Source organism: Pseudopipra pipra, chromosome 15, assembly GCF_036250125.1.
Source record: "Pseudopipra pipra isolate bDixPip1 chromosome 15, bDixPip1.hap1, whole genome shotgun sequence".
Lineage (NCBI taxonomy): Eukaryota > Metazoa > Chordata > Aves > Passeriformes > Pipridae > Pseudopipra > Pseudopipra pipra.
This window is the reverse complement of record NC_087563.1, coordinates 14134847-14144746: the sequence shown is the minus strand read 5'-3', so window position 1 is coordinate 14144746 and position 9900 is coordinate 14134847. Positions and strand designations below refer to the sequence as shown.

At 45.0% G+C, this 9900-nt stretch overlaps 1 pseudogene; it reads left to right on the top strand.

The window, feature by feature from the left end:
* Positions 1–600: 600 nt before the first annotated feature.
* LOC135422833 (E3 ubiquitin-protein ligase makorin-2-like) lies at positions 601–3101 on the top strand (annotated as a pseudogene).
* The last annotated feature ends 6799 nt before the right edge of the window (positions 3102–9900 follow it).

Here is a 9900-nt window from a genome sequence, read left to right as displayed (position 1 = left end):
ACAGTAAAGTTTGTCTTGCCTTCTGCAGTGGCAGTTGACTTCAGACAAGAATTCAGACATGACTATTAAAATAATAACTTAGGGCTTCAGTTGCTGGGAGCCAGTCTCCAAGGCTGAGCTCAGCAGGTGGTTGTGTCAGTGGACCCCAGCTAATGCATTTATGCAGTGGTTCAGCATTTTTGGTCCAGTTTTGTTACTGACAACTTTGCTGTGTGAAATCCCATTTCTCTTTCCTTGGTTGGATATAAGAATCTAGTGGTTTCAAAGCACAGATCTGAACTGTCCGGAGCAACCCTGCAGTAACCAATTAAGTAGAACTAAGATAGCAAAACTAGCATGGCAAGAACTGATTGAAACTGTCTGTTGCTTCAAGGAGTGCAATAACACGAGATTGCTACAGAGGCAAAGATGTCTTATTAAAGCTCAGGGTTCATCAGTCTTTGTAAGGTCTGCCTGGCACTGCAGTCTGTTGTGTGAAATTCCAATTGGCTTCATGTAAAATCAGTGAGATTTGGGTTGTTAACGCCCAATAGTTTCTTTGGAATCCTGGTTTTTCTAACTATGTCATTAAAAGGACATCAGTTAATCTCCCCATGACATCCCCACCTCCCTCTGCAGCCCCCACAGCCCTTGGCAGCCCCCCAGGAGCTGCCGAAGAAGAGGATGCTGGTGCTCAGGTACAGAAACTCGTGTGGCTTGAATGAAGAGAAGCAGAAGCCTGATGCCCCCAGTGATGTGATGTGCTGCAGTGACCAAAATAACAGCCTGGAAGTGAAGCCCCATTCCTACTTGGGAGCCATTTGGAGCGGACTGGAAGATCCAGTGGCTGGAAGTTCCTATGGTGATGGGGAGCAGCCGTGTCCGTATGCAGGAGTGTGGCTCTTTGGAGAGCACTGCCTGGACCTCCACAGGGACATGTGTGAGATATATGGGCTGCAAGTGCTTCAGTCTTTCAGCCAACAACAGAGGAAGGCTCACGAGATGATGTGCACTTGAGCACGACATGAAGAAGGCCTTCACCTTCCAGGCCAGTCAGGACAAGGTGTGCCGCATCTGCATGGAAGTTGTGTAAGAGAAACCATCAGCCTTGGAGAGGAGGTTTGGGACATGTGCTCCTTGCCCTGCATTTGGCAATGGAGATGTGCCAAGCAGTTCAGAAAACCCATCATCAAGTCCTGCCCAGAGTGCCATGTTTGTCATTCAAGTTATATCCAGCTTCGTCATTCCCAGTGTGTACTGGGTAGAAGAGGAGGAGAAATAAAACAAGCAGACTAACACATTTAAGCAGAGAGTGGGGAAAAAGCCCTGCAAGTACTTTGAACAAGGGAAAGGAAAGGAAGTGTCTTTAGAAGGAAGTTTTGCAGGGAACAAAAGGGCTGAAGGAGGTAACAAGGCTCTGCAGAAATGTTAGGTTCTCTGAGCAATCACTCTGTATACTGAAATGCATAATTGGAACTGCTCTTTTCCAAACACAGTGACTGACTCTACAGTATGACCAGGGTCTTTGTTTCACTGTCAGTGGAGCTATTTCCATGTTCAGACTCATCCAGGGCTGTTTCTGCATAGGTAAAAGCAGCAGCACTTTGCAGCATTGTTCAAGCCCTCACAGGTGAAAACAATTATGAGGTAAAAGTTGCATCAGTCACATGGGGTTTTTTACCTTATGGGTGTTGCCTTGTGTGTGCAGCTCTGGGTATGACCACAGTATGACCATGCCTGTCATTCTGTTCTCCAGGACAGAGGGACACAAGTGACAGGAGGCCACAATCATCATGTCCAACCTTGCCTTTCCCTAGAAATCTGGTGCCTCACAAATTGTCTCTGAGTCAACCTCAGGACTATTTCTTGTGCTGCCCAGCACCTTTCTGCCCTCCCCATCCCTGTTGTGAGTGCAACAGTCACTTGCTTACCCCTTTTCATTTACAAACAAGCCCAAGAAACCTTCAGGCTGTGGCTGGACCTCTGCTCTTGGATCCAGTGGCACCGTTGGTCTCCAGAGGTCTCAGTCCACAGCCCAACTGAGGTGCCTGAGCAAACAGCTCTGCCAGCAGACCAGCAACACAAGGGCAGTGCTCACTTCTCACTGTCCCTCAGGAAAACTTTAATTGCTACTTCTTCCACTTTGCCTTGAAGAACAGCACTTATACCATATTTCCTTGTGTATAGAAAGTATAGCTCTTTTTAGCTAGTTCTTTGTTCTAGCCTTGTCAAATCCTAGTTGAGTTGATCTTAAACTGCTGAGCCTTGCTTTCCTCTTCTGTGACACAGAACAAGTGCAGCACCCAGAGGCTTGTAAAACATGTCCTCTGTGCCAGCTGAACAGCGCTGCTGCAGCAAAAAGCATTGTCATTGAACACATGTTACAGTAATTGTGTTGTCATCAGTTGTGTATTGAGGAGGCAGACTTTACTTGGAAAGTGCTGTTAAATACTCAGAGAAAAGCAAATTCTGAATTCTCACGGATAAATATTTATTCCAGACTCTCAAAATTTAAGTAATGATTTCTGAATCCAGGTGTGGGAGGGTTTTTAATGGTGACAGTGCCTGTAATTCTCTGGCTGCATCTACTGCTTTCAATGTGGAGTATGAGTATTGACTGCAGGACGACCACAGGCTTTGCTCCACTGCATTTCTGAGTTGTTTGGACAAGAATGATTCTAAAGAAATATCAACATGGTTGTTTTCTGTTCCAAGGAAGCTAATTAAAAATAAGCAGTATTTAGCCAGTTTTTATTGTTGTCTTGTGCTTCCCTCCCTGATGATCGCTAAGATGTGCAAGGAAGGAGCTTCCTCTGCTGAAACCACTTTGGAAGAGGACAAGCTCTGGGCTGCACCATCTGTGAACAGCCTGGAGAGGACGGTGCACTCTGAGTGCAGGGCAAATTTACAACGTTGTGCACATACCCTGGCAAGCAGCAAGGCAGAAAAGTAAATTTAGGAGCAGCACAGAGGTGATCTCGTAGGCAGAAGAGCCATCACAGCCAGATTAGGAAGCTAGAAAGCAACCTTTTGTCATGGCTTTTATGATCATGTCATGTCTTCAGTAATTGGTGATCCACAAATATTAGTGGAGACATTTATTTTTCTTTTTTTAAACAAAATTCTTCCTCCACACACTTGTGACTCCTGTATTCAAGGGTCTCAAAGCGGCTCATGTTCCTCAGAGATTCGAGTTTTTCCTGGGAAGTGTTTGAACTGCTCCTTTTGGAAGGTGATCTGCAACCCATAGCAAATATATTTGCAAGTAGTTCAGTCGGCCACAGAAGGAGGAAAGCCAGTTTTCCTCATGGCCTTATGCCTGCTGCCTGTCTCTCTGGTGTCTAACAATTTGGCAGCTCACAGAACTCTCTACCTGCTGGGTTCTTGCACAAAACTTTTCAAACATCACGGAGACCTTGACCCCTCTGATGAATTTTGTTGAGATTCATCAAGTGGTTTAAAAGCTCAGTGGGGCTTTCTACCCCCACTGGCACTTTGTGGATTTTGGAGCCAGGGGGAAAGAGGGTAATTGGTTTTCTAGGAAACTGTATCTTAAAGTTACCTTTCACCACAGGACAGCCCAAAAGATGTCCCCTTTTCCTTAGATGCTCCTATGTGTCGTTCCCCCCCACCCTGGAATTTTTAACCCACTTCTTTAACCCACTATTAAAGACAAATCACAAGTCTGAGCTCTTGTTGAGACTTATCATTAACAAGCAGTAACTCTCATGGCATCAGCCACACGGGTGTCCTGTCAAATGGAAGAGCTGGGGCAGAATCTCCTTGTTCTCACCAGTGCACTCATTACTGTTTTGTCTCTTCAAGTTCTATTTCAAGTCATGGATTCCCCTTGGATCCTTATGGGGCCATTCCATACATGAATGAGCAGCTGCTTTCTGTTTCTTGGCACATATTTCCCCTTTGTTACAGTGTTCTCACCAGGTCTGGTCATGCCCCCATGTGTTCTGATATTTCTGGTATGCTGCATGGTTTTAGGAGAAATAAGTGAATAATTTGATGTTTTCAATCCAGAGTTGCAAGGGTGTGCACTCTTTCATCAGTCTATTTTGATTTTAAAATCCTTATGTCTGTTGTACTGCAGGCATTGGGATAGCTCAACCTGCTGGGTTAATAAACTGGCTCTTGGATGTCTGTAGTGCCCTTGTAACATCCAGGACTTCTTGAGTTTCATGGTTAGCACAATGCGATACAGAGCTCATCCCTTCTATTTTGGGTCATTGTGCTAATAAATAGAAGTTAGATACTTTTGGCATTAACAAACAGGTGCAGCCCTACCATGTGCAAGGAAACAATTTGGGCTGGGACTTTCCAGCAGTATATTATCAGAAGGGACTGTAGAAACAAGTCAGCACTTGTTAGAAGGAAGCATAGGGATGTGACTTCATTCCTGGTTGTCATCCTACTTTACATTCCACAAAACCTCTCTAAGACAGTGGAGCTCTGAAGGCTGGAGGCAGCTTGACTGTGCATGCAAACTGTGCTGCTACAGGTCTGTTTCAGGGACCCTCCAGAGTGATGAATATGCCAAGTCACTCCGAGGTATTATATGAAAAGAGACCCTGGCACCGAGTTCTGCTTGCCAGAGACATGCAGACATTTAGAAATGCTGTCGTACAAACTGAGACACAGCTCCAAGTCCTTTTAATTCTTGCAGTCAACAGACAACTGCTGAATGTGATAAGGCAAGGATTTCAGCTCAAAATGGACTAGGGAACAGGGCGGAAGAGTAGAGAAACAGTAGATAGATACCAGGTAGGAGGTGCAAATGTTAAAGCTTTGATGTTTTCCCCTTCAGAGGAAAGAGCAGAGATGAGATTAGCAGCATTGTGCTCAGTAATGGCATTATGCTGCTCAAAACACAAGGAGATGCAGTTGTTCTGAATGTCACTGAAAAACAGGAACTGTCGGGGTACTTAATTCTCCACTCAGTTGCTCTGTTTGAAACGAGATTAACATCCGAGACCAGGATTGCACCTTTTATACTTGACAAGTGGAGCTGGATTTTGTTTTCAGGTAAAGTGCCTCCTTGCTGGGGTGGCATTTCAGCACTTATCCCAGAGCAGCAGTGTGGTGTAAGCCAGCAGCTCTCACTGCAAGGGAAGCTGGAGGATTTCAGCAGTCCAGCAGTGATGCAATCCTGTCAGCATCCCAGACATACTCAGGCATGACATGGGACAGCACACCTGAGCCTCCTTAGTTTTCACATACACTGCAGAGCAGGAGAATGAACAGAACTCTGGAGGGACTTGTGTATTCTATATATCCCAGGACAGCTATAGTGGTATCTGAGTTCTTTCCAATGTAGCACTGAGTGATTCACATCTCTTCTGCTGCTAATTGTATCTCCAGGGGAAGATGTGAGTGCAAGGAGTGGTTTGTTCTGGTGGGTATCTCTTTAAAAATATGTATTTAATTATCTTGTAGGAGACAAGATTGAAAAACCAGTCTCAGTGCTTTGGGACCAGAAATTAATGGAATTTATCATGGATCCCAGGTCCTGAGGGAGCTCATTTTGCATTCCCACCTCAGCTTTGAGAAGACTCTGCTGTTTCCCACCCATTTTATTAAGGTGACCAGCTGTGCTGGACCAGGAGAGAAGCTGTTGGCTCTTGCTCTCACTCCTGACACTGTGCTGCTCTTTGCTGTTTGTCCATGCTGGAGTGAAAAGTGCCTCCATAACTTCTGTCAGCCTTTCTGAGGAAGCTTTAATCAGGCAGGGGTGAGGACCAGCACTGCTGGGAGATGGTGAGGCTCAGTCTTCCTGAGGAATCTTACCCCCTCCCCAGCCCCAAGCTGACAGAGATGGGATCAGATTTCATCTGTGTAGAACAGTGACTCCACTGGCTTTGTGAGATATCCATCTTCGGGTATTCTTTTTAATCTCTTCACTTCAGTTTTTTCATCATTCAAACAGGGAGTGAGAAGCAGTGGTTTCAGAAAAATGTCATGAGTGTGCCACAGACAGACCATGCAGCATCTCAGGGCTCCACTGGGGTTTGTGCAAGCAAATAGTGAACACAACTTACAGACACTGGGAGAAAACTCAGAATCTGTTTCTTGAGGCATTTTTCTGGCTCACTGGGGAGAGGTCCAGCTAAACTAGGGACAATGCCACATTATTCCTGATGTTCCTGGGGAAAGAAATGAGTGGGACAGAAATGTTTAGTTAAAGAAAATATATCCAGGACCCTATGAAATATCAGACTTTGCCAAGGCTTCACCTTTAATGGCCACCAGCACTGTATTCAGTCCTCTCTAATAGACTCTTACAGTGATATAGGGCCTCGGGGAACTTTTCCTAGTCCTTTAGACAGTGGTGAGTTTATTCTTTAAACATAAGATGTTTAGCTCCTTTTTTTCTTTTTATCCTGACACAATTTTCCAGATGGGTGCATTATCCATTGGAAGTTCTAGTGGGTTTTGGATACTTGCTGACATCCTATGCTGCTCTGTGATCAACTGTCAGTAAAGCTGGAGGTATTTCTTCCTGTGAGCTTTGAATGGTTAAGTTTCCATTTCCAAATCTGAACGAAATTAGAATTTTCAGTTTCAAAAGCTCTCCCCTTTCCTTTATCAGCAGTAAAGAAGAAATGGGAACGCTTGCCTAGCCTGTTCTGTACTGTTCATTATTTTACACAAATGTATCACTAGGTTTCTCTTCTCCTTCGTGAAGTCTCTACAGATAGGCTTTTTAACTATGCCTCTTCTCATAGCTTTCATTATTTTCAGTACCTAACATATAATACTTTTATGACTCGTTTAGTAGAAAACTGCATAAAGACCAAATTTCAGCTTAAAATACGAAGGTCACCTCTAAGCCTTGTTAGCAATTTTATTGAAATAACCAGAATAGAGAGGTAATATGAGTCATTGTTCCTCTTTTATTATTTAGGAAAAAAAATGAATAAATGTCTAGAAAATGTTTTCTGTAACCTTTTAAAAAGAAATGTATTTCACTGGCTGTAAAATATGTGCTTGTTTGACTGCTGTGGAACAGATTGCTTGGATAGCAGCTCAGGAGCCAAAGCAATTTCAAAGAGAGATGGGCTCTGTTTTATAAACACAGAAATCCCAAGTGCTGTGTATGGCTAGAACAGCCTCACAGAGAAATTGAAATTTTTATGCACCTAGAAGATTAAATGAGAGGTTGGTGGAATAACTAACTATTGGTTTAACAATGCTTTGTTTTGGATAAAACAAGAAGAGACCCTTTGCTACCCAAATTGAGTGTATCACTTTTGGTCCCTTTTCTTATTGGTTCTGTGCTGTGAGTTACCTGCTCGATAAAGTCAGCCACATTTAAGAGCCCAAGTTTTGTTTTGTAACTCCCACCCCTCCAAAACCCGTGTATATAACTAGAAACACTAAAAATGTTAACATTTCTGAGATTCCTGATGTTTGTTCTTGCAAACAGTTCCCAAACAGACCAGAATTCATCAGAAATACAAGAAGTTCATTTTTGCTTTTCCCCTGGTGCCATTTTAAAAATAGTAACATCTTTATTCCAACATCTCTGAGGGAAAGGGGCTCCTTTACCCTTCGACAGACAGACAGACGCTCCTTCTCTGTCTCCAGCCCTCCAGCTGCTGTAGTTACTGTCAGCACCAAGACCCCCCCAGGCAGAGTGACCTGAAAGCTGGAGCTGATGGTGCAGAGCCACAGGGCTGTTCCCCAGCGTGGTTTTACTCTCAGAGGAAAGCAAGACCCCCTCACTGTAGTGTCTGAGCAAATCTCTGGGAGGCCTAAATTGACTTGGAAGGACCAATGGAAACTGTCCCTGGTGACTATTTGTGACGGCAGGTCCACCTGCACACCTCCCTCACCAGAGTAGGTCCCATGGGGGTTTAAGCCCTCCACCTCCACGGTGAACATGACCCACCAAAACCCTTGGCAGTTGTTCCTCCTTGCTGACTTAATCTCACATGGCTTTTGTTTCAGGGGATAGGGTCATGAAACCTCCTGGAAGCTGATGCTGTTTGAGGGCTGACACGGAGAGGATGTCAAATTGCTCTCTGAAATGATGGCACAGCTCCATAGCACTCACACAGCAACATTGTGTTGATTGAATAGGAGCAGAGATGGAGCCTTGGAAGGCTTTGCAGATGAGGGAGTTGGAGCTGGATAAAACTAACAATAATCTGTTAGTTTCTCATCTATTTAAGCAGGCTCTGAAGTCAGCTCTTCAGAAGTAAAGGCTGGTACCTGCTGCAGTTCTGTGTGCCTGCCTTTTGAACTCCTTCAAAGAGGCTCTTGTACTTTATCAGGGAAATGAAGAGGGAGATCCCTGTGTAATCTCCATCATTACTTTTCATTTCCTGATGTAATGATGCATAAAGTGTCCTGTGGGGAGAGTACCTTTCTCCCCTGTCACAGCGGGGGCTCCTTTGTAACCCTCCTCAGGCTTACAATAGACACCCCTACACAGCAGCTTCCCTGATCCTCAAAGTGCTATTACAGCATAGTTAAAATAATTTACATGCTGTTAATATATTTTTTTTTTCTGAGATAAAGCCATATATATGTCCATGGAAGAGGCAAAATGCCCAATTTAGGAAAGAGTTTGAGTTTCTAATGCCACTGACAGCATGCACGTCTTCAGAAACTCCTTCATGAATGATGAGGGAAACATGACTGTTTTCCTTCAAGATTTTTTCTCTTATTATTTTCAGTTGCTCATTAGTCTTGCAAAGCCAATCAGCAATTTTGACCCAAATATTTGGCTATGTGTTAATTCCAGCAAAATTCTAGTGGTTGTGTATTGATCTGAATAAAAGCATGGAGCTTCAGAAAAGTGCAGGAGTTGGATGGAGTTGTGCAGTGTTTGATGAAGAACAGACAGTTTGCCACCAATTATCACACATAAACACTAACAGAGCCCAGAAAAGGCCGCAGGACTTGAGCAGAATAAATAACCACTTGCAGATTTAATACTGCCTGTCGTATCTCTGCTTTGTGGGGTTTATTAATGACTTACTCAGCAAGAGGAGCCCTTGTTCTGCTCCTCTGCCATCAGAGAAGGCACGGAATAGATGTGGTTTACATTTCTCTAAACTTAGAAGTCATGATGTAAAACTCAGAAATAGACACGAATACAGAAAAAAAAAAGCCAAAATGTGTAATTTGAAAAACGTGTTCAAGCAAGAACTGCACAATATCCCACTTCCCGGAAGGTCCAAAGGAAGAGGGTTACGGGTAGAGAGCCCAGTGGGGCTGTTTGTTCCCTGGGGAGCAAAACACTTAAGTTTTAGTGTTCATGAAAACAGAAAACAATTACTTTGTTGCCTACGGAAACTTTATCAGCATTTCCCTCAGAGTTTTGAAGGCTAAAAGTTGCCATAGGCAACAGAGGGCCAAGTTGATGAAGGGTCTGGAGCACAAGTGTGATGAGGAGCAGCTGAGGGAGCTGAAGTTGTTCAGCCTGGAGGAGGCTCAGGGGTGACCTTATCGCTCCTTACAACTCCGTGACAGGAGGCTGTAGCCAGGTGGGGCTCTTCTCCCAGGCAACCAGCGACAGGACGAGAGTGCCACGGTCTGGGTGACACAGTGGTGCTTGGTCACTGGTCGGACTCGATGACCTCAGAGGTGTTTCCCAACCTGTGACTCTCTGACTGCTGGGACATCACTGGAGCCTGGAGCAGAGCTTCGCCCCACCATGAGGGGAAGAGCCAGGCTTGCACCTGCTGTGAAGGAAGAAACGCTGCGAGAACTCGGTGTACACGCCCGCCAGGTACCACCGACAGACCTCATAACGCCGTGCCGCTCCCGCAGCCGAGCCCTTCGCTAATTAAGCACTAATTGCGCCGCGCCCTCTCGGGAACGGCGCAGGCGCAGGAATCATGACCCCTCCCGGCCGCCGTCCCGCCCCGCCCTGTCCCGGACGCCGTCCCGGCCGCCACTTCC